We start from the raw sequence: 22,049 nt of genomic DNA, 5'->3' as shown, positions 1-22,049 counted from the left end.
ATTCCTGCTTTCTTTCTCCCAAAGCTGCTAGAATACATGTCTCACTTTGGCAACCTACACTATCCAAGACAGGAAAGATAATGTCATGGAGCTGGTGCTCTTGCATCAAGACATTTAGATGCTCCAAAACACCTCCCACTGCTTTGTTTTCTTCCACTCATTGGCTCTTTCACTTGTTCCATCCTTACTTTTTCTTCTCTTTTTCCATTACAGATGATGCCAGAAGGATTTGAGCCTCCTTGCTTATGCAGGCTACAGCTCAGAATGTTTCCATCCCTTGTCATGGCACATAGGGTCAACCTCAATGAATGTGAGTATTGCTTTGCCAGATTTTAGGATGCTAGGAAAAATGACAATGTGTGCGTCGTGTTTCCGATAGGAATAATTGTTACAAACTGCAACCACTTGCATTTGACTGAGAAGACTCAAATAAGCCTTAAACCCCCACCCTCAGTACTGCTGCAGAGCACAGTCTCTTAGAGGTTTAGACTAGTCTTCAGTACCATGTCTTACTCTGAATTAGTGCACAGGGTCATCCCCATGTAGAACTGCAGAGGTGAAATCTCACTCTCCAATGTTACAGTTACTTTTATAGTCTCCTTGTTAAAATTGTCTGGCCTCCTTCACCTCTGCACCTTCAGGTGAGACAGATGGCAAAGAAAACTGGTGCAATTGTATAGACTTAAAGATGCCCTTCAGTGTCTGGCTTGAATATTGCAGTCCCTTTCAAACTTGTCTGTTCAGCACATTCAAGTCTGTGGCCATGACAGGGAAAGAAAGTTCTGCATTCTTGTATATATTTTCCAGTTTGTGAGGAACCTGTAATGCAGCCAGAGGACAAAATGCTCCCACCAACACTGGCACTTGTGTGCTTCACTGTACTAAGATCTTTCAACGGATTATGGTAAATAACCAATAAAAAATTACTACCTGGATGATAATACAACAAAAACTTTATAAAATGCTAATCAACACAATTGAATAGATCTTTTCCTCCTCAGACCCTTAAGAAAGTGCTCCTCTAGACTAATTTTGGAGGTGCATCTCTACAACACAAATTATTCAAAAAGTCTACAAACATCATCGTGCAATGTAATTCCCTGGGAGCTCGAAGAGCTCTGTTGCAGGCTTCCAGTCAGATGATCTCTTTCAGAGAAGTATTCTTTGTGAGGTCTCCTAATGGATTCTCAGAGCTTCAAAGTACTGTTAACACCTCTGTTGCTGCCAGCCCACAGTCCCCAGGCAGGGACTCACCTGATCTTTTACATTTGGCATCACTTACAGGGCAAGTGCAGCCTGCAGTCATGCCTGTGCATTCCCTACAGAGCAGACTGGGGTATGAAAACTTGTGCAAGCAGGTTATGCACATCTTTGGGTCATCTCTAAGGTTAATTAATATCCCATAACAAACAAAAAGTGGGTATTAGTTGTTCCAAGAGTGCTGTTTAGTCAGCTCTGGAAACCTGCCAGTATACGGGGATTTTAGGATAATAACCCCTAATTTCAGAGATATGACTATGCAGCACCTGGAGGTTATTTACACTGTTTTTTTAACCATCTAGCTAAAGGGCTGAGGTTTCTTAGACATTTGGTGACAATGAGGAGACAGACTTCCTCAGGGGAAGAATGCATCCACATGCATGAAGAGCCTTCTCTCCACACAGGTGTCCAATACCCCTATGCACCTCAGAACTGAAGCACACAAGAATGCTGCTTTTTGTCTCATTGTGTGAATCAGAATGAACTAGTATTAACATGAGAGAAAGACATCGTGTTCAGCCTTTGAAGTGTTCCAACTTGCAATTAATTAATTTCTTCCCTTTTGTGTTGTGGTTTGTTTGTGTTTGTTTTTTGTGAAACATAATCTCTTGGTTCAAGATAAGAAGATAGTGGTTTATAGTATCCTTCTTCTTTGAAGGTCCATTTAAAATACTACTCTGGCATGAAACAAAAGCATAATTCAAAATTTGATGAGGTTTTTTATTTTAAAAAAATGCCTTCTAAAGTGCAAAGATATTTTAATTTAAATGAGGTTCTAAAAATTACTATTAGCTTACCTCTTCAATGTACTTTCAGGTAAAATCTACTTGCAGAGAACCTGAAGAAAAAAGAAAGCCAGACAATTATTTGGTTGAATTTGCAGGCTCATTTCAGGCTGTCCAGTAACTCAGCTGTTAGCTAAACTCCATGTCTTTTTTTCTATTGGTATTTTTTTAAATGCCTGTCTTCTTCACTCTTATTTTATTTTCCTAGAATGTTTCCTTTGTCTTTACAGCCACAGCAGTGAGGCCATTTCATTGTATCTTCCTCAATGTTACATCTGTGTTAGAAAATACAGGGTATTGAATGCAACAATTCCCAAATGGCAAAAATTTAAATTTTCTTATAAATGTGCTGATTTTAAGAGAGAAGGTAGGAATCTATTGTTCTTCATGACAACAAACATTATCTCCTACAAATTCAACTTTACTGGAAGCAAATATCAAGTGATACACAAAGGATGTGCTGTGGTTGTACTACAGTTTCTACAGAGAATTTTGAATATTACACTTCCCAAATAAACCCAAAATCTATCCAATATCCATTCACAGAAATATAAAAAATTCCTTCACTTGAAAATGCTTAATAAGTCCTAATATGAGGAGTGTCTCAGAGTAAGAAAGCAATATATAAATGAGTCTTTAGATGTCTGTGCTGTAGCCAGTGTAATTGGAATAATAAGTGGGGAAGAGTATTCTCACATACTTCATTAGTCTACTCAAAACCCTTGGTTAGTAAGCTTAGCAGCAGTAGTATGCACATTGTCACCAGAATCTTCTTCTGCAGAAAAAAATGGCTTGGTGTCAAACTTCTAGTCTGGAAGTCCTTGACTATCTACTGAATGTCCAGTATGGATAAATACCACATTGTTGCAAATTCATCTCATGTTCAGGAACATGCCCAGAGATCGTGCCTCGAAGCTGTGTCCCAAAACTCACTTAATGATTTCCTCTCAGGTTCTGGGAAAAGCTAAGTTATTTTAGCACCATGGTTTATATTGAAATTAATGGACCTCTTGCAACAAATTACACACTTTATTGGGTTTGTGTTTGCTCAGATAATATTATTAATAATTGTCACCAATATACACTTGGGAAGTCAATAATCTGAAATAAAATTTGACACTACATAATTGGATTTGCATGTAACAATACAACTATTTTACAGAAAATATGTCCCCCCCTTAAGAAATGGATAACATAAAATTTAGATTTCAGTTGCATCAGTTAAATTGCTGACTTCATAATCTCTGTTCACAATGGAAAATTACATTCCCTTGAAAAAAAATAATTACCATTTCCAAGCATTTCCCTTAGCTCCTAAGACTTATATCAAGCCCTAACAAAGGATAGAATTGCCATAGCAACTGCGAATCTGCTTTCTTTTTGTTGCTGTTTTGGTTTCTTACTCAGAGCCTACATAATAAACCTGTTTCATCAAATGACCGGCCATGGGAGACTGAAGTCAATGCTTTTGGAGAAGACAAGATGCTGAAAGAAGTAAAAATGGCAAATGTAGATGTTACAACCTAACTGTATTTTGAAACTTTCAACAGAATGAATCTTTGACGCAGTCATTGAAATATCCAACAGCACACTTCTGCTGCAGAAAGAAACATTTCTTAGCATTGCTTTTATAAACTTTACTTAACATCAGGAGATTTCTACTAGAGGTCTACTGACCTCTAATATACATGACATTGTGGCTTAGCAAAATCAGAGATGATCTTTAAGGTATCTTTCAACCCAAAGCATTCTCTGATTCTATGATTAAAAATCAGCTTCTTGGCATGGAAACAGGACCTTGAGCTTAGGCAAGTTATGCCCTTAGAACACAGTAAGTTCTCATCATTGAACATAATTGAATGGCAAAACCACGTGTAATTTCTGAAAGGAATGAAATAAACTACAGAAAACAGTGACTTGGGAAAAAAAGAAAGCCTTTTAGGAGTCCTTGCATGCTTTCTTCAATATTAAATAATAGCTCTGAGAAGGCGATTAAATGTTTGAGCTATATGGTACTTCAGTCTTATTCTGCCTTGCCACAAAGAGTACTTTTGATGAAAATATAATCTTAAGTTGTACACAAATTGATTGAAGAAACTGTAAAATCTGAAGATTCTGGGGTTTCACTCATGAAAAATCACATTCTTACCTTGGCATCCGAGGAAAAAGTTCACTTGTCATTTATTCAAAGGCTGTCATTCAACACTCAAAAATGAATGAAAGAGTTTACTAAGAATATTGTGGTCTTCACCTGTCTTGAACTCTGTACAATTTTTCCATGCAGGATTCTTTGCAAACGTATTTAGTTTATTTTCAACTCTCCCTACAATCTCACTCTCACTTTTTTTTATATCATGTCCAAGAACATGAGAGTTAAATGTTTGTTCTTGAGAACAGACAAATGTGGGACTGTGGAGAAATATTTCAAAAATGTCAACTGCATATAACGTGCTGTGATTTAACTGGCCATATCAATCATCCCTGCAAGACAGTGCTGGTTGCAGTTTTGACTGACAACGTATAAAAAAGTTTCTGTGACCTACTCCTATGAGGTTTTGTGCTTGAGTTGTAGAATAAGGAGTTAGAAGTGGAAAGCTCAACAGTATAATCAGCTTTTGTCAATATTACCTGTAATTAAACTCACCCAGCACTGCCTTCACAACAGATTGTTTTGGGATCCTTCAAAAACACTGCCACTCAACCAAGCTTTTGCTATTTCTGTTCTTAAACTCATCAGGGCAGTGATAAAACTTCCAATTAAAAATAAAAAAATGCTTTAATGTCTCTGAAATTCAGTTAAAAATTGAATAGACTTCCAAACAACTCCTAGTTTTACAAGTAAGGCTGCAGGACAGAAGCATTAGCATATGCCTAACCCACCAAACATCAGTGGTTGGTTCAATAATATAGGGAACAGAAATGGCTTCTATAGATATTGAAAAAATTTCTAAAGTAGAAATAATATGATATTTGGGCTTTTAATTGCAAATTTTCAGTGTAGTGTAGATTCTGGAAGTTCCAGAGATCAGCTTATGTATTTGGGGATGTGCCATTAAAGGAATTTTTTTAAAATGTTAGATACATATCATAAAATGAAAAATTAAACAAGATCTTTTTGACTCCATAAGAGTCTCAGCTTTATACTTCATCCATTCTGATTCTAAAACACACCAAATTCCAATTCCTTCTCTTTCAAAAATGGCTTAAAACAACCTTTTCCATCACCTCTCCTTTCTATGGGAAGAAGAAAAAGCAGTCTCAATCCATCTTTCTTCAGAAAACAGGTTAAAAAAAATCTATGAAACAAAACGGTGACCTGATTGCATCCCCAGTAGCACCAGTGGTTATCAGATTGAGTTTTTTTGCATTCAGGAGTCTTCAAACTTTTGTTTGAGTAGGAGTTCTACTTGCTGCCTCATGAGTCTGGCCTCCTGCACAAGCTGCAAAAATCTCTTTCCCTGCAAAAATGGGAAAACTGCATCAAAAGCTGGTGCTTCTATGCATAGATGTCTAATTTCCTATTTTATATATATTGTGCATATTTTAAAGGTATTTGTATGTTGATTAAAAGCAGCTTTGCAGTTTCTACTGTAATTACTTAGAACAAGTATTTTTATAAAATATGTCATATTCAATGGCTTTTTGCCACAGAGAAGAAATTCCAGCCCTTAAGGAAAAATAGAGAGCTTTAATAAAAGTTACATTCAGAACTAAATATCCTAATTCTGTTGTTCCTTAAAGTCTCATGGGCAATAGATGCAGAATTCGTTTCACCAAGATCAAACATCCTTTGCTGAATCACCTTATTAGGATATCTGCTTATCTTCTTATTTTTGTGTTTGGTTTCTTTTTTTAATTAAGTAGTATTTATGATAGGTTTTTGCAAGTCACATTTGTAGTTTTATTTCAATTAAGAGTGTAAATATTTTAGATCACAGATGAATAATTGCATTATACTTCATTTCTAATTTACATGTAAAGATACTTGCTAGTTATCAATGAGGTAGTTATTACACTAGATAGTACATATACTACTCAATACAGCAAGTAATACACAGTTAAGGATTTTTTAATCCAATTTTCCCTTTGCCTAAGTGGATGGTAAATCTTGGTATACATCAGTAGAAACAGGACCAAAGCCCATTTTGATTATAACAGAAAAAAACCCAACTATCTAGAATAAGCAATGGAGTGAAGACTACACTGTATACTGTATATAGTTCAAGAGTAGTGTGATATTTTGTAATGGGTAAAGATACATGGTAACCTTTAAAATCACTGTTTCTACAAAGAGAGATGCAATATCCCCTGATAGGCTCTGCTATCTCCAGCAAATGCAACTGCCTCTGAGGGCCCTGGTGATGGTTTACAATTCCCAAGATGCCAGCTGTCTTGCACCCTGTTCTCACTGAACACGCATTGCTATTCTGGACTGGTACTGCTCAATTAGGTTTGTCCCTTGTGTTTTCCACAGAGTCTTTAATGAATGTGAGCTGCCTGGAAGAAAAGCCTTTGGGAGCACAAAGAAAACGAAGGAACAAACTTTTAATCAAAGAATCTAAGTACACTCAGAGTTTGGTTGTGTGAAAGACAGAGGGAGCCGAGGGTTCTCAGCATCCCACAGGAATAAGCAAATATGATGGAGGGTGAAAAGCTTGCAGCCAGAAAGTCAAGATCACCTGTTCTCAAAAATCAGGATTTATAATGCATACCATTTAAAGGGTGATTCACTAATAATGGATAATTTGCAAGAAGAAATTATGTGTGTTCTGAAATTAAAACCTTAATTAAAACCATATTAAATTTTGAGATTATAGAGTTGTAGTCTGAACCACAGGCTCTAAATGCTAGTTAATGACTTTCTGCTATCATTCCCCTAAAATTATATCAGAAATCACTTTCCCCTCTTCACGTAAAGACTCTAAAAGAAATTACACTTTGCAAATTCAGACAGAAAAATTATCAATGTAAGGGCAACTCTGGAATTTTCAGAAATGTTTGTCAATTTTTTTATGAATCAATCATTACAAATTACAGTCAAACACGTTTTGAATCTCTGATGCTTAACCAATGTTTTGCAGTAATTTTCTTAGGCTTAAAATATTCATGTAAGAACATTTCATACATGCAAAACTCATCTTATGATAGGTTTTACTGAGGAGAAAAGGAAGAGATCATTTCTTTCTTATCTGAATATGTAATTTAGACAGGCAGGATAGAAAGGTGAAAACCTCATAACCCACCTAGAATAAAATGCAATATCCCCAGGTGATCTTTAGATCTGCAAAACAGTACTGAAATTAGGGATCTCTTTCATATATACTCACAAGATGGGTTTGTCTGCCAGACTTACAAGTTATTTTTATAACACTTAAAAATCCAGTATCATACATTGATAAAAACCAATGAAATTTTGAATGTGAGTAGAAAGTCACTTTTCTCAGGATACTGTGAACATGTTCACTTGAAATAAATTTCACTTTCTGTAACAATTGTAAATCTACTGTTATAAAATATTGTGCACCTTCTTTTCTTGAGGACTGTGCCCAAATTGTATATATAAACTGTTTTCCACACAAGACCTTTTCTGTTAGTAAGTCACCCCTGTCTTTAAGAAAACTGTGGGCGTGGGACATACTGGACCAGATGCCCCCCCAGAGCCCTTCTAACATAAAATATTATATGATTCTACTATTTTAAGACCACCCAAGTTCTGACAGAAAATAGCATACCATTACATGTGGTGCCACTAGATACAGTGGTGCATAAAAACCCTTCAGAATATCAACAATTAATGCCTGGAGGGTAAGTTTCTAAGCACTCAGAAAGGCAACAGAGAGGTGATCATGCTCAGTTCTAGAAATGGGCTCTGCTGCAGAATTCAGATACAGAATTCCTAAATTACAGTACCTGAAAGTACACGTTTGGAGTTCATTTGGACATATTTGGATTTCAGAATTATATAATTAAATGGAAGAAAACTATATATATAATTGCAAATAATCTGTTTGAAACCTTTACTGTACACTTATTTTCTATTGAGATTTTTGGCCCAATTTCACTTAGGTATCATTCCTTTTTAGTGTCTACTTTGCACCTGGGACTTAAAACATCAATTACCTTAACCCAGTGTTCTGAGATCTGCATCACCCATGATTACAAGGTACTCAAAGGGGAAGGAAAAAGTTCTTCACAAAACGTAGAAAGTTCTCCATCTAATGCAGATTAATGATGACAGATCTACCTCTCTGGCTCCTGCTTGAAAACATAAATTCAGAAAAACAAGGGACCTGGCTTTAAGCCCATTATGATCAAGAGGACAAAGTCTATTAATTGAAGTGTCTGAGAAGACTCAGAGATGTCAATGGAAAATTACAACTGACTCTGATTAACCCTACCAAAGAGAGGTAACTAATCATGGGATGGACATACTGTAAAAGCCAGGAGCCCTGAATGCAATTCCTTTGTAGATCCTTAGCTGCTTCCATGGTAAGTTTCCCTGAATGTTCTAGGTCAAAGACTGCTTCCATCTTGAACCTCTAATTCTGCTCTTCCTCTTGGCGGTGGAGCACACAAAGATTTTTCAGAAGTCACTATCAGTTTTCTAACTGGAACTGAATTCATAGCTCAGAGTGCAGACTAAATCTCCAGGAAGACATGAGCGTATTCACCTGTTTTGAGTTTAGAGGATGAGGGCACTGAGCACATTTTCAAATTCTTCTCTTCCATGAGAAAACTCTAACTTAACTTCTGGCCTTTCTGTCCACTTACCACATAAGGCATTATAATGCAGCTCATAGTGAGAGCACGTCTTGCTGAAAGACCATATATTTAAATGTGATATGTTCTATGGAGACAACTCACCAGCACACACACTACTTTCCAATTCGTTATTTGCAGCACTTTCTTCTTTCTAGCAAGAGAATAGAAAATTCTAAAAAAGTTTATTAGTTAAACTGTGATTTTTGTCCCTTGAGAACAAAATGAGCCAGCTGTCTTTACTTTGTTGTGACTTTATTCTGTGTCCTCATTCTTAAATAAGAAATTAGTTATAACTAAGAATGCTATTCTGTAATTAAGCTGCCACAGGGAAGACGCTGATATCTAGGAAACAACTTTACAAAGAATCATTTATAAGACATGAAGCCCATGTCTTATAAAGAAATTGTTCCCATTTCAGAAGGACTTAGGAAACCAGAGACTTTAAAAGTGTAGTATGGATGTTCCCAAGTAATGCAATTGTTCAATAACACACCATTCTAAGAATCAAATATTCCACATTCCACTGTGTGCTGTGAATCTGGTTCCAGTTAGAAAATTCATAGTGACTTTACAAAAATCTCTGTATACTCCACTGGGAAGAGCAAGAGAAGAATCAGGGATTCAGGAAGGAAGCAGTCTCCGACCTAGAACATTCAGGGAAACTTACCATGGAAGCAGCTAAGGATCTACAAAGGAATTGCAATCAGGGCTCCTCGTTTTTACACCCACTGTTGCCAAGGGGGCAATGCTAGTCAGAAGGGTGCTTGCTGAATTAATGTGAAACAAATTACCTATTTAGAACCATTCTATGTGTTCCTTGAAGAAGAAGTTGCAAAGTTTTAATTCTTAATTATGAAGAGCATAATTTTTTTATTTTGAGCTTTCTGTCATCTTTTCAGCTCACCTCGGCCTCTGACAGCTTTCAGAATGAAAGGGTTTTGTAACAAAACCTTCTTTTTAAGCTCTGGCTTTTCTTTCCATTTATTTGTGACTATGTTTTCTCAGTCTTATTACCAACTTCTGAGTAATATTCTGAACTCTCAAGCACTGAGCAGCTGAGTCGTATCCTGGGCTCGAAAGATTTGACAGTAAGGAGCACTGTGAAACTTGTTATACGTTTTACAATTTAGCTTGTTTTTTATTTTTGCATTTACAAATTCCTAGAAGTCCACTGTGTTCAGTGACGTCCCCCTTATAATTTGTCTACGCATGCTCTCTACCTAGGGTCTATTAACAATTTCAAAATCTGTTTTAGAAGTCTTCCTGTCCTCCCTTACTCTCTTTTTTTTTTATCTTTTCATCCTCTCTCTGTTCATTCTCTCTTCCCTTTCTTTTCCTGTTTTTTTTTTCTCTTCTTTTTGTCATGAATATCTAGTAACCCCATTCAGTTCAGTGAACTTACATTGGTCTAGATCCAAGTCAAAATCATACTTTCACAAATCTTAATTTGATACTTTAAATTAATGACCATCCTGTTGTGCATCTAGCTATGTCTGTCCCCTGCAGTGAACATACCTTCAGTTCATGGACTCTCCCAGAGCATGGAGTATAGTTTTTCCAGGGAAAAAATAAAAGCAATATATAATTCAAATGGTTGCAACACCAGTTGCAGCCATTATATATGATAGGGAATTGTTGTGTCTGGAAAGGGGCAAACTAACTGATACACCCCTGATTAATATCAAAAAGTCTTCAAAATAAATTATTCTCCTTTTCTGAAGTATTATTTTTATTATTTTTCAAAACAAAGTGTAAGTAATTTTACCACAGGTCTGAGGTTTTTGCAATGGGAAAGAAAAAAAAGCATGGTGAGATGCAAGTAAACCATGCTATAAGATATAGTGCTAGGAAATACTGAAGTAAGACGTATGATTTCTATGGCACCCATTGATGCATAGTGAAAGAACAGATTTCTTTAGTGTCTTTCAGTCTGCCTTGCACTGTTATGTCTTATGAAGAAACAGATTGCCAATTTGCCTAATAACTGATCAGTTCCAGGGACGTACCGGTTAGAGTAGAAGGGGGACTCTGGCTGCTAATGGCACGCTCCTGACTGGATTAATTTTCCAGGAGTTTCAATTGACATTTTTATTGATCTTATGCTGTAGATGTTGTCTCAGCAATGGCAATTAGCACAGCTCTTCCTTTAGGTGAACACAGCTACATAATTTCTAGTATTTGATCTCCCCGTATGGTGTTGCTTTATGCTGGGTGGCTGCAGCCTTCTGGCCGTGGAGCTGAGCCTCAGCAAATGCTGAATCTTTTTATCACACATTACATTTTTCAGATGACTCTGAAATGTATTGCTTATGGGAAACTGTAATAAGGATAAAAGCATCCAGAGCAGGTGGATACTAACAGAAAAGAAGCTCCTGTCTGCAAAGGCTTTGAAAAATATCACAGAAGTGAAATTGTAATGTATGATTAATAATAATCCATCATATACTCACACGCACACAAACACATATACGCTCTCCCACATACACATTAACTTTTTCAAAATTACTTTTCAGAGACTTTTCTGACCACATACTAAAAATAAAGGCAAATGAATAAGCTTAGCAACTCCAAGCGGTAAAGCCAACGGCAATAGATTCAAGAAGTGCTTGAGCTTTCTTATCGAGTACTTAAAAATAGTAAGCCTTTAAACGGTAAATGTTTCAGAACAACATTAAAATAAAATAAAATAGTAATAAAAAACATCCAAAGGATGGCTACAAAGATGGTGAAAGTTTTGGAGGGGAAACCATATGAGGAGTGGCTGAGACCACTTGGTCCATTCAGCCTGGAGAAGAGACTCAGGGGAAACCTCATTGCAGTTACAACATCCTCACAAGGGTAAGCAGAGAAGCAGGCACTGATCTGTTCTATCTGGTGACCAGTGACAGGACCTGGGGGAATGGCCTGAAGTTGTGTCAGGGGAGGTTTAGGTTGGATATTAGAGAAAGGTTCTTCCCCCAGAGAGTGTTTGGGCACTAGAACAGCCTCCCCAGGGAAGTGGTCACAGCACCAAGCCTGACGGAGTTCAAGAAGCATTTGGACAATGCTCTCAGGCACATGGTGTGAATCTTGGAGCTGTTCTGTGCAGGGCTAGGAGTTGGACTATGATGATCTTTGTGGATCCATTCCAATTCAGAATATTCTATGATCCTATTAGAATAAAATAAAATTATAAAATAAAATAAAACCAAAACCAACTATGTGGGACATAGACTCAAGCCAATTTTTTCTATGCTGTGTGTATGATTTGCATTCTATTTAAGAATTATTGGTGGTGGCTCTCTCAGAAAACAACTGCTGAGCTAAAGGAAATTGTGATATTTTAGAAAAATAGAGTAAACAGAACAAATAAAATAAAGAAAGAAAGGTAGTCCCTGCTTGCATAATGCAGCTATACTAACACAGCTGAGGATGGTGTATTAAGGGTATTGTCCTCTTCAGTACCTTGAGCAATTTCAGGGAATTACATTGTCTTTTCCTAGCTTCACCTAGACAGCTGTCTATCATCAGAAAATCACTTACAGCTGACAGGTTTCACAAGCATACTAGGACTTGGACTAAAGGACATTATAATGGTCAAAATAGTAGTCCTATCCTGCATTGGTTCTGGCCACAAAAGGTTTCCAGTTCTTTTCTTCTCTAAGATTTAAAGTCACAGTATATAAAAAAACCAAAAGCCAGAAACCAACAACAAAAAACCTCAAACAAGCAAACAAACAAATAAGCCCCCAACTGTCTCCCCAACCCCCCCAAAAATGAGTGAGAAACTTCCTGGCAAAATGAAAAAGAAAAGCACAGCTACCTTTCTGGATTTTGTTACGTTAGCAACAGAAAGAAAAATTCATCCCTTTCCCCTGGAAAAAGAGGTGGGCTTCTTGCCCAGTGGGTCAGAGGTCTACATTTGACCTTTTTTACAGGGCAATCAAATGCAAAATAAACCACACTTTTATCTCCTTTTCCCCTTGGATGTTTTTACATTGCTCAGTTGCTGTATCTTCCAGCAAAATTACTGTTAAACAGATGACAGTTTTAGATGTCTCTCCATAAAAAGCCAGCAAAGCCCATCATCATATCTCCATAGGTTTTAAATGATTTGGAGTTTATAGTCAAAAATGCATTTTCCAGTTCAGTGAATCTTTTTAATGACTATTGCTCCAACATCCTTGTTGTTTGCCGTTACCAAATGGAAAGGCACCATATGACTCATAATAATTTGTATTTAATTGCAAAGATACGACTTTGGTCCAAGTGGATAGTATGGGAGGGTGGAGCAGGGGGATTATTTCTTGTTTCTAAAGCCATGATTAGATTTTTAAAAAATATTTTCAAATCCTGTTCACCCCAGTTCTGAAAGTCCTTATTAGATTTCCTCTAATCTAAAATATTCCTGGGGTTTCTCTCTTGTGATGTTATTGCCTAATAAATGGTGTGGAAACTTGGAATCTTTCATAAAAGCTCCAACAACGTGAAAATAGTTTCCATAATGAATAGATTTCAATCTCTAACTCCCTCTGTAGAAATGTTTTAATCATGAAAGACAGAATGGAGTTCTCATGGGGCTTTTGTTTAAAATAGTAAAGAAAAATATTTCCATCTATTTTGCACTTGTGAAATACGGCTTGGTGCTTCGTTTACAAAGGGAAAACAGACAGTTATTTTACTGAAAGAATTGACTAGCATCTTGCATGGATTTTTGAGAGTGTATTTGTGCTCTGTGAAATCCTCGTATTTCTGAGACCCTGAAATGTGATATTGTTCTCAGTCTACATCTTGATACTATTTGTAAGGGAATAGCCAGCATTTGGAGTAAAAAAGAATCTTTCTGCATAAAATTCCTCGCGTATATTTGAAGCAAATGAATAGCTTATATGAACAACAAGATTCTGTCTAATGCCGTATTCTGCAATAGCTTCATGTTATTGCTGTCTCCAGAGTGAGGGTAGGGAGGATAGGGCATCAATCTGATTTTCTTGTTTTCTTACTCCACATTTTGAAACACTGACATTAGAAAGAATATATAAAGGCAACCAAGTTTGCAGATACTCCTAAACGTCTAAAACCCATGAACTTGGCTCTACCTACAACGACAAAATTTCATTCCAGCTGTGCATCCTGCATTTATTAGCAATTAACACCATTTTGATTTAATTTCTAGCTTCTCCTATTCCTTTTTATATATGCGACACGTACCACACAAGCATTTGAACTTAATCTTCTTGTGCAAGTGATAAATATGGATGTGATGGGAGGTTCATGACTCCATAGACAAAAAACCTTTGAGATTTGATTTTATGTATAATTAAGTCATGAAAATATTACTAAATTCAAGTATAAAATTTAATTACTAATCTAATCCTGGATGCACAAGTAGGGAAAGAGTAACAACAGCCTTACTGACACATGTAGCTCCCTGTGACCGCAGATGTCCGGGCAAGTCTGTTAATGCCAAGTGGTTTACTGATGATAACTTATTAAACTATAGATAGCCTTGCATGGGAAGAAGTAAATTGACTGGAATCTTAGCTTAAAACCAGTATTCGATAAAGGAATTGTTTAAAAAGTTTTCAACATTCTCCTGAATCAATCAACAAACAGATTGGAATATGGGATAAGCAAGAACAAAAAAAGAAAACAAAAAGAGAACAGATTCAATTTAGAATGGAAACGAAACATTTGCCTGGGGAACAAAAACCAAACACCTTGGAAAATTGTTTAATTCAAAACAGAGTATTTTTGTATCATTAATTAAAAGCTTAGTGAGAGCAGAAACACTGCCAAATAAGTGCAAGTAAGTAAAATTTTAAAAGGTCATCTTTTCTAACTATAGTTAGAAAACCATCAAATGCCCAGAGCAATAAGATGTTTGATATTGTACTAAAGATGTTTCAAATACAGGGGTACACATATCATCCAAATGAATCAAGATTGAAATGGCATCCATCAAGCCAGAAATCATTCAATACTATCATATTCTAGAAATATTTTGTATCTGTTCCTATTTATAGGGATTTATAGGGCCTATTGAAAGGATCTTTCTAAAATTCATCAACATTTTCTCATTTATTTTCTCCTTGAGAGTACATATTGTTATTCAAATACATCATTATATTTTAGTGCTGATTGTCACTATACTCTTATGGAAGAGATTTTTACAACGTCATGTAGAAAAATATCAATTTTCCATAGTGTCTTATCCTTCTGAATTGTCAACTAAAGTTCATCTAAAAATAAAGGGTTATATTAGGCATAATTTAAAAACCCATAGGAAAAAAGGTCATCTTTTAATAAGAGAAATGTTCTTTTCATAATAATAATGTATGTGGAGACCAACTGATTTTATTTCTATTAGCTTGCATAAGACTTTCCCGTTGGGGTTGCATATTGATCTCCTAACTCCTGCTAAAGTGTTGCATTCTACTCTATTGACAGAAAAGGCAGCAGGATAAAATGCTCAGGAACCTTTGAGCCAGTGATTCTGAAGAGCCCCACAAGGACCTATTATAACAGAGCAATTGGATGTTATGACGATCATATTAAATTGAATGCAGAAAAGTGCAAGGTAGTGCACATTGAAAAGAACAATTTAAACTACTCATATGCACTGATAACTTCTGAATTAGTTATAAGATCCCCGTGGAAAAAGAAAAAAAAATGAAGGAGTCATCAAGGAGAACTGAATAAAAACATTAGCTCAATATTCAGCCACTACCTAAAAATCATGATAACATATAAGTTGCATTAAGAAGGAAATACAGAATACTATTAAAGCTGTAACATTAATATCTAAATCACTAGTGCATTGGCGCTTTCAATATTGCACATAAGTGTATGATTTCATCCCCCCCAAAAAAATACAGTAGAAATAGAATAAAGAAAAAATATGACTATGCCTTGGAGACAGGTAGAGACTATCCTAAAACCTTTTTTAACAATAAGAACCTCAATAGAAAATAAAAATAGAGGTAGAGAAAAATAAAAGTCTACTCTTTATAGGAATATTCAAATGAAAAAGCCAGAGAGGTTTTTACTGTATGTAAAGAGCCTGTGTGGGAAGGAGGAAAAAAAGATAGAAAGAGAGACTATGCCAGAAAAACAGAAAAGAAGACAAGAAGGAATTTCATTGGGTCTTCCAGGTTATCTCTCAGGCCCTAGACATTCCTCAGACCTTAGAATGAAAGTCTTTATTTCATGCTCGCTCCTAGTTCTGCAGAATCTAACACCTTTGGATATTTGGGTAAGGTCATCTGTTTGGATAGTCAAAAACCATGACATTCAGATGTAATTCTTCCAAAAGCACTATATTAAGTTAGCAAGTGTTCAAAAAAGGCCCAATTAGTACGCCCCACAATGTCAGAACAAGTAGCATGCACTTACCAATATTTTAAATAATTTATTTATATACACACAAACTAAAGAGTGCTACAAGATATTATAAAAACATGGTCTGGCAAAACTTTAAAAACTAACCATGTTTAACCAGTAAATAATCAGGAACTGCAACTTCTGTACTACCTTGGTCAGCACATCCTGTCCAACAAGCCACTTCTCATGCAATTGGCATCTTTTTTCTAGGCACAGCAACACATTATAGGAAATAAAACGTTTCAGTGTGCACTGTAGCACGTTTCTAAGTCAGTAAGAAACTTCCACCCAAGTGTGAAATTTCTTTAGTCACTTTTTGAGGTACTCTTAAGAAACTACATTGCCAGGGAGTAAAGCCTCAGAAGACTAAGTTAACTAAAAATACGTCTAAAACTAAAAATACATCTAAAACTAAAAATTTTCTATCATGAAATATTTTCACAATCACCTAAAGAAAGCTGTAAAAAAATTTCTACTTAATTTCTTCCAAAAAAACCCAACCGAATTGTATCAGATCACAACCACTGCTGTCCTTAAATAAAATTAACTTGAAAATAAAAGTTGACATGGCTAGTTATTCTCATGTCTACTTTTTCACTAAGGTTCTTGTTTCCTATTACCCATCATTTCTGGAGATATACATCTTGGAAGTAAATGTTTCATGTTGTTTCTAGAGAACATGAGTGTCTTGATTGTAATTCCCTTCTGGAATTTATTTGTGTTGACTGCTGACCAAGCTGTCTAAATCACAACAATAGAAAGACAAGAATTACTAAGTCACTGCCTCTTTTCTTCTGTGTCTGTTTCAACTCCAGACATCTTTGCACACACTGAAGATGAAATAAATGTTTATTTTCTTGTCTGGATACAGGCTCACAGTTAGTATAATATTTCTCTCTTATGTAGACATATGGGTAGTGGATCTGTTTTATGAGGAAAAATAAGCAACAAGTGTCAGACTCATGCTAATTTTATCAATATTGGATTTTAAAAATCCCCAAAAATTATAATAAGAAAAGTTTGTTGGAGATTATGCACAAAGTCTCATCTGTTGTAATTATGGATTTCTAACAATTTACAACTGAGGGCTCTAGTCACTTCTACACTAATCAAAAGGATTTACTTCACTGAAGCAAATATGAACAAAATAGTAAACATAAGAACTGAAGTTCATATGAACAAAAGAGACTGTAAACAAAGAGAGTAGTCACTGTGATAAAACTGTCCTTATTCTATTGTTAGGGCAGAAACAGCATCTAGGGAAAGCTGCCTCTGAAAGTCATAGATGCCACATAAGCAATACCTGTTGATTTTATTCTTCTTTACAAGCATTTGCTTCTGGACATCTTTTGTCAAATTATTTTATCTCAAGTATTTCTGAAACGGTAACTTGAAGAGGCAAAAAAGTAAAGTAGTAGTTTGGGGAGAAGTGAAAACACCACATTACTGAAGAACAGTTTGAATTTTCGTTTATGTGTTCATTATTTGATTTATATGTCCCATTTATTTTGACAAGTCAGCCTCTTCATCTTCAATATCACAGCTTTAAGATTTCCCAAGAAGCATCTCAATACTCATTTACTTAGCTAGCAACCTGGCTAGCCAAAGTGTTTGTGCTTTCCTCGAGGCTAGTATAACACTGGAAGAAAATGGTCTCCTCAACTTCTATTATGTCAAAACTTAGAGAGTAAATTTGATCTGTGTGAGGCCAAAGAGAACTTTCAGTAGCTTTACTACTTTGTTTGCTGGGGAAAAAATGTCACAATGAGCTCAGAAGGAAAACAGTCAAGTTATCTGTGTGGATGACAGGAAAGCTGACTTGAAAGGCTAAGTTGGAACATATTTTCAGTATGTTTCTGTGAGAAACTGATACTGTTGTAACCATGTTTTTACTATCAATCATAGATTGTCTCAGACTTCTTCTAGTATCATCATTTTTTGAGTTATTATAATTCTGAATGTTGACTAGGGTAGGATGAAAAATAAAGACTTCCCTCAACTTTAGCTAGTTTTCCTACAATAAGCTTTTCTCAAGCTGGTAAATTACCTTCTTAACCATATAAATATTTTATAGACAGATTCAGTTGCAATTACAGGAATGAGATGGCAAAGAGATGGAAGAGTTGCAAATAAAATTGATCATTTACATGAACCCAATGGTAATATCATATTTCCAAAATGCATACCAAAACCTTAGGTGTGTAATGATACTTGCAGGCAATTTTGATGGCGCTGTATTAATTTCAATGGAATTGCTTGCATTTACAAGAGTAGCAAATCTGATCCATCCATTTATACTGTCAGTATTTTTCAGTTTATAAGAGAAAACTATAGTTTGTTCTGACAGCTGAAAAATGAGGCTAGAAAATTAAGACTGGGTTGTTTTCCCCACCCCTCGCTTACTGATTAGGTGCAGAGAAGCCTAGAGAGTATGGAAAATTCCCTGCCATTACAAGTTTCAACTACAAAATAGCTGGCCTCCTAAATAGACTTAGTGAGTGTATTACTAATTGCAGATTTATTATCTGAGCTCTGCAGTAGGAACAGTTAGATCATCCAAATGATCCTTTTGACTCCCCAGTCTAAGCAGCAAATCCTGGAAGCAAGCCAGCAAGTAGTTACACATATTTCCAATATATCTTTGAATGTAATTTTTTAATGCCTTCTTATACCTTACTATTCTTCATGACCAGATCAGCTGATCTACTAGTAGAAGACTGTCTTGGAATGCCTACCTGGTCACCAGCAATTGGCAGATTTCAAATTAGTTCCTTGGAGAGGAAAACCTGATAATGGAAGCACAAGTGCCTTTAGTGTTAACCTCATTTATATACAACAGAAGTACAAATTCCTGTTTCCCTGAACCCTAGTAATTCCCTGCCTTACTGCAGTCAGTACTCAACCAAGGACTGCCTCTCCCTTAATTTTTCAAAGGTCATTGTGACTTTGGCTTCCTTGCTTTTGCTTCCTCTGCATTTCTTTTTCATTCTCTCCTTTCTCCAGTCAGCCCTAGTTCCTGCGTATGTTTTATCATTTCCCAGGAAAAGGCTTTATCCTAAATGGTTTCTGCTCATTCTTACGCAGGCCTGGGTTCAGCTTCTACTATTTTTGCTACGTCTGAACAAAACAGAATTAACTGCTCCTTCATTTACACTGAATGGAAGGAGAACTGCTTTATACAACAAACTGTAACAAGAATTATTTTTTTACACACACACAGACTTCCTGTAAAGTTGCTTTTTTTTTTAAAATCCTTCATTACATATATTTTGCACAAAAATAGATTTTGAAACTGATTGATGAATGAAGGAATTAAGCAGTCCACACCGTTGCAGCTTCAGAAATGCTTGTATAAGCATAAGGTCTTATTTATAGTAATTCCATCAAGGCCTTGCTTCTAGCATTAGCATGCTGTATAACAATAAAGTAAAGCTATGTAGGACACATGGCTTCTACTAACAATATTTTTCTGTAATAAAAAGCAGAGTTATGAAAAGTCAATCTACAGAGCAACATTCAAGTATGAAGTCACACTATGATCCATTCAGCACAATATGGATTTCACCAAAGACCAACCTTCCATGGCAGAAGAGCCACGAAGAATGAAAAGGATCGACACCAATATGACTCCAAAAAGTGATATGTAGAAGTGAACAACAAAATAATCAACTTTACTAGTTAGCATGCTTCTCTCTTTCTCCCAAAACAATCCTGTACAAATGCTACAAAAATAATTCTAACAGGACTTTCAATGAAGGCAGGATAAAAAGCTATTTTCTTCGCTGCTAATTTAATTCAGGTAAATTACACATCATTGTTAGATGTGGTTCAAACCAAAACCACTTTGAACTTCTTCAAAGCTTGTCTATTTAAACTTCTAAATAGATCCACCACTAAACACATAGTATGACTGTACTTAAAAAGAATGTAAGAGGTTTATAATGCATTCACTGTTATATGCCAATTAACACCACCGCATAACAGCATGTAGCATTTCCATACACTGTGATGTTGCTCAACAGAATAGCTTCTGCCAAAGTTATTACAATCTTCAATGTCATCTTCTTACCCATAGTTAAGGGAGGCGAAGCTGCTGTTATTTCAGATACAGAGATTGTACTTTTCTCATTACGAAGACAGAAAAAGACTGTGTTCTGAATATAGTCATATATATATATTACTTTCAAAATAGTGACATTAATAAAAATTATAGAAAATATAGCCCTAAATCTTCAGGGCTGCTTACAGAAATTTTAAAATATTGTTAACACTTAGTGTGCCATACATGTGGCTACATTTCTAAACTTCCATGAAGACATGTATCTATAGCTGTATCTTTGCTTTTTGAGAGAATATGTAACCATGTGGCCAAGTTACACTGAATTCAAAAAACAGGCAAATATTGAACTATTTTTTCACAATTAAAAATATAGCTAATGTTTTCAGCATTCGAGGAGATACAGCTTTGTTATTGAATATCAATTCTGTGATGGCTAATATAAATCAGTAACTTTAAGTATATTTCTACTACTTTATCATGTCTCAGAAAGACTATATATCTCAATTACAACAGTTACTTTTCAGTGTTTTAGATGAAATCTCTGTATTTGAAGGCAAGTGGGAAGAGTAGAAATCAAGTAAAGATCTGTTATATAACAGTCTGTTATAGCAAGTCTAAGTATATAGTAACCATAAGTTTACTTTCAGAAATTTTATTTTTGGAACACAGATACTGGGAGGATACAACACAAACCATAATAAGCAAAACACCTCCAGATTAGTCCAACATCAGAAAATGAAAATTACAGTCTCACACAGCTGGGTTTACAGACAGAAACTGAAAATACCCCCAAGCCAATTGCACAATAAGAAAAAACAACCTGTCTGTCTCAAAGAAATCTGGTTTCCCCAAAGGAAATTGCAACGCAGAAGCAAGGAGTACTGGAAAAGACAAGACCTCAAACAAGCATCACTGTCATACCTTTCAAGAAATCTCAACTAGATCTTCAGCTGGCAGAGTCTTTAGTTTAATCAGTGAAGAGTGACCTCACCTAAAAAAAGGCTAAATAAAGATACACAGTTTTTTTTCACTGACAATGTTTTTCAGCAAAGCCTGCTAAATAAAATACTTGTGAAACACTGAAAGAGAATTACAGCCAAATTCATCTGGAAATAAAATTATACATTCAGGTTTATGAAAATATAGATGACAAGATGATGCACAAGATATTTTAAGTATTTGACTTCTCTGGAATGAAGAGTGGGAAAACTCAAAATTATCTCATTTTTCCAGCCAAAAAATGTTTCTCTACTTGGATAAACATAGCACAGCACGAAGAAATTAACACCGTTATGGAAACATACTCATATCTGGTTTTCTACAGAATGCTTGAGAGTTAATGAGTAGCTGGCATTCTTCAGTCACTGTTAATCCCACCAACTGGCATTACTTCATTATGACTTGGGTATGTGTGGCATCTACTTATCAAATGTTTAGAAATGAACACATCTGGATCCTGGCAGACTCATACGTTTTTTGTGTAATATGAATTGTGTCATAAACAATCCTTGATCAGCAAATAGATCTCCATGAACCCTGGAATAAAATCTTCTGAGTAGAATTATAGAATAATTTAGGCTGGAAAAGACCTTCCAGATCATCAAGTACCATTATTAATGAGTACAAACTTTTCCTTCCCCCCACCTCTTTTTAATATGCGTATCATATATATGGCTGAATTTTCAGGACAAAAGATACAGAGAAGGAAAAACTTGTAGCTTTGGGAGCTAGAATCTAAGTAAGAGAAGGCTTTCCTGTTGCCTAGCATTTAACACAGTCAGTTATATCAGCACAGAGACTTGAAAGACTGTATAAACAGA

This window comes from Neopelma chrysocephalum, unplaced genomic scaffold, assembly GCF_003984885.1.
Source record: "Neopelma chrysocephalum unplaced genomic scaffold, ASM398488v2 Primary Assembly neopelma1_26, whole genome shotgun sequence".
Lineage (NCBI taxonomy): Eukaryota > Metazoa > Chordata > Aves > Passeriformes > Pipridae > Neopelma > Neopelma chrysocephalum.
The sequence above is the reverse complement of the archived record's forward strand: the minus strand, read 5'-3'. Positions refer to the sequence as shown.